This window comes from Bactrocera oleae, chromosome 6 (assembly GCF_042242935.1).
Source record: "Bactrocera oleae isolate idBacOlea1 chromosome 6, idBacOlea1, whole genome shotgun sequence".
NCBI lineage: Eukaryota > Metazoa > Arthropoda > Insecta > Diptera > Tephritidae > Bactrocera > Bactrocera oleae.
This window is the reverse complement of record NC_091540.1, coordinates 47,486,772-47,490,955: the sequence shown is the minus strand read 5'-3', so window position 1 is coordinate 47,490,955 and position 4,184 is coordinate 47,486,772. Positions and strand designations below refer to the sequence as shown.

At 34.1% G+C, this 4,184-nt stretch overlaps 1 long non-coding RNA gene across 1 annotated transcript; it reads right to left on the bottom strand.

The window, feature by feature from the left end:
• Positions 1-2,848: 2,848 nt before the first annotated feature.
• Positions 2,849-3,957, bottom strand: LOC118682737 (uncharacterized). Its single transcript, XR_011396920.1, has 2 exons — positions 3,684-3,957; positions 2,849-3,440 (listed from the first exon to the last, which is right to left on the bottom strand). It is a non-coding gene; the product is annotated as an uncharacterized lncRNA (long non-coding RNA).
• Between the last annotated feature and the right edge of the window lie 227 nt (positions 3,958-4,184).

The following is a 4,184-nucleotide window of genomic DNA, read 5'->3' as shown; positions in this document are numbered from 1 at the left end:
CTAACTTGATTACTCATTTAAACATTTAAGTGATTTTGAAAAAATATTTTTGGTATATATGTTTCACCCTTCCATTCACTGCAGTACAGTAGACTGTACTGATTTCTAAGACTTTGGCGACCTCATTGTTACTGAGGGCATCCCAATGACTTTCTAAGTCTATAAGTAGACTGTCTAGATATCTCTTAGTTTTAATTTTTTTAAACCTCACATGGAGCTTGTATTGGCGAAAAAGATGTGAACCCTAAACATAGCTTGAAAATTAAAAAGTCGGTTTAGTTGCTGTGTATCCTGACTATACAGATTTTGGAAAATGGTTTAATTCCAATGTCTTTTAGTCTTAAAATTATTAAAAGACTTGACTCTTCTACAGTTTATTTAAATACGAGTATATATACTTAAAGCTGCAAACTGAAAACTAGTTGAGCACCCACACAAATTCATTCATATGTACGTATATTTTTAGATAGTAAGTATGTACGAGAATAACTTTATTTTTTCTTTTATTTGCCACATGTGAGCCAATCTTCAATTCCACCGCAATTGCAAATTGTTCCGCCGACACGTGTGCTGCATGAATAAGCAGTCACGCACAAACGGCAGCTTACTTTGACAGCCGTTTTACTCTGTAGCGTAACTATTTTAGTTCTTTCTTCAAAAGAGTCACGAGTCAAAGCCACCATGAGTAACTGTTGTTTATTTTTCGTGCTACAGAAGTTTTGCGGCATTTTCGAATTTGTCAAGTTTTAGAGTTTAACCCGTACTTATTGAAATAAGTAAAATAAAGTCAAAAAGCTGATAAATAAATATCCCAAAAAAGTGGTGGTTGGTAGTGGTGTCCAATGTATTAAATGAATCAGGCTTGCATACCAGAACAGGTAAGGAAGTGCTAAGTTCGGGTGTAACCGAACATTTTATACTCTCGCAACTTGCAAAGATCAAAGCCCGGAAAATTACTTCAGGTGTTAGCAAAATTTTATATTAAAAGAAGTATTGGTCCGATTCAACACTTTTTTGACACAAAGACATACTATACATTTATATATCTTACACATTGACCGATATTTTCGAACAAAACTATTGTTCGAGTGCGAAAATTGGCTATTGCGAGAGTATACAAAAGCATCGGAAAACGAGATGAGTGAAGTTATTTTGTACACAGGATCACATTAGGGAGAGGCATTTGTAGTTAAATTTGTTTTTAATTGGGCGTGGGCCCGCCCCCTAATAGGTTTAATGTGCATATCTCCTAAACTGCTAAAGCTATAATAACAAATTTCACTGGAAGCAAATGTTTTTAGCCCGTTTACCTACAGTGTGAAAATGGGGTAACAACCCCGCCCACTCCCCATATAACGGTACTGTTAAAAACTACTAAAAGCGCGATAAACCAAGCACCAAACATGCCAGAGACAATAAATCTTATCTCTAGGATGGTATGAGATGACTTTATAGGAACCGCGTTCAGAATTAGTCAGTGGGCGTGGCACCGCCCACTTTTAGGTGAAAACGCATATCTTGGGATCAGGTAAACCGATTTTAACCAAATTGTGTTACTGAATATGTGGACCCCATCCGAAATTAGCCCTTCCTTACTTGCTATCATTTGTTCTAGTATGTCATAATATACTGTGTAGACCATGTGAGGATCATTTAGCGAGAATACTGAATAAGCGCGTTAAGCGTAACACTAGGCGTATGAGTGATTTTATTACATTACAGTTCATAACTTAAAAACCTACAATGAGGCATCTTTGTATACCAGACGCATTCACATATTATCTGTTACCTTTGCAAATGTTGCGCACAAATCCTCATTTATTCTTTATCCGAATTGATTGCCTACAGTAGCTTTTCCATTCATTTTCATTGCTGAATACTATATAAGCTGGTTGACTGCAACTGTAAATTTAATGCTTCTGTGCCAGCTTCAGTTGCAACGTACTTTGTAAGGTAACAAGTTTGCAAATACTTCTTATATTTTGTGTATTTGCCTTTACAGTTTGAGACATCTATTGGTATTTATGGTTACCCACTTACGAAATAACGAGCCTGCAGCCAATACTTGGTTAAGAGAAGAATATTTTGCCTAGATGTTTATCTCATTATATTTATACATAGTGCTTGAAAAAGAGTACGACCAAGATTGTGGATATAAAGAACATTTATTAAGTTATAGCAAAGTATATGCAAAAGTACACAAATGATAGCCGCTAAAGCATATATATTCATTTGGGTACCTGGTGCTTAATTTTTGTGCCCGTTGTAGTGTAGTCTACTTAAAATGCAAATAAATGGTGGAGATAACTTAATATCAAGTGACAAGAAAGCACCGAAATATTTAGGGGTAAAGAAGAGAAACAAAATTAAAGATGTAAAATTCAAGCGAAGTCGAAATAGATGTTTCAGTGCTCTGAACAAAAATTACTAGTGTAAGGCACATTTGCTTTTTCTTTTGAATGTTATAAATCAATAAAAACATCGTTTTAAATTGCAAAGCTCATAGTACTATTTTAGTAGAGCAGTATGTATAGTTATATATTAGCATAAAATCATTATTGATTAATCGAAATGCTTTACAGTTTCCGCAATAATTCGCGCTACAATTATCAAAATTTTCCTTACTAGAATATTTGCGGAGTGTTTCGTGGATGGCGATGCCGTGAAATTTGCACTTTAATTTGCCTTATTAGTATATTCTTCTGGCTGAATGCTCGGCTTCCAATGTACCCAATTAAATTTCGGTATATACGAAACAAAAACGGAAAACATAATCCCACATTTAAAGTGCCACAATAGTATAATGAAGCCAACCAAATCTAAATGTATGCACAAAAACTTACACGGATGTGTATGTAACTAAATATGGGAACATATTAGCGCAATGCTCATATATGATCACACATACTTCAATATATTATATAAATGATATAAATAATGTACAGCTAGACCCAGAATAACATTATATTGCATAAGTACTATACATATTTATATATTTATGTAGCTATGAATCTTTATATATATATATATATATATACATATATATCTTTACATGATTACAGGTTAAAGTACCCGAACGGTTTTCGAGGTAGTAACTACATATGCTAACATAGTTCACATTACAATCGTTAACGCTACGCAGCTCGTTCGTTATGGCCTCCTCTGTTTTGCTTTCTGTCGCTTGTTAGCGCTATGGCTGCGGTTCACCTCGCAATTATGTGTACATCACTTGTTTTCCACATAGTCTATCAGTAACAAATACATGTTTTATATATGTTATATTTATCTTGATGTAGAGTTGCATTCTGTAATTACATGTATAATGTATAACATATGTAGATAAGTAGGGTGGATGGCTGGACGATGCACCTACGCCTTTGGGAGACCCATTGTGAAACCACCGTATGGAGCGACAGCCGGCCAGTAAAACTTAATCTAACCTTTAGTATGAAAAACTAAATTAAATAATTGTACGAAAACTGGAAATAGATGCAGCTATACACAAACGGGTGGAATTTCGGAACTAATGCCAATATATAATGAAGGACACAACAGTTTTGCTAGCAGTCAGGGGTATTCGCTTTTAGTGCACCAGCAGTAAAGCTCACCCTCGGTAGCTTCTTCATATCTTAACTAAACTTTTATCAACATTGGCAACCACTTCCGAATTCCTATAGGCATGCCTTGTGTGTTTCTGTTCAATGTTCTTGCTTTTTCTTCGTCACATTTTATCTCCTCTTCTCCACTTAGTAATTTAGAAGTGCCTTATAAATCCTGTGTTTGTCATACTACATGATGTATGAATTAGTACATTTAATGTATAACTTTAACTGCGTATAGCACTTAAATAAGAATGATGAAATGAAATTAAGTTAGAATTTTTTTTTGTAGAACGAAAAATTTTGTTTTAGAATATTATTTCTTCAAATTTGTGGCTTTGTTTGCTTTGAATAAAGAAAAATGTACTGCAATTGATTAAAATTCCAATGTTATATACACAAAAAAAACAAAAACTCTAGGCACAGTTTAAAATGAAAATAAAGCGCTTGTTAACGTTGGATAATTTATTTTAGGGCTGAAACTGAGAGCATTTGCAAAAAAATAACGAACACCCTAATATACACCGTATTCTGTTTTACACGGTAAATTGGTTCCAGAAAAAACTTAGCTTTAAAACCTATGAA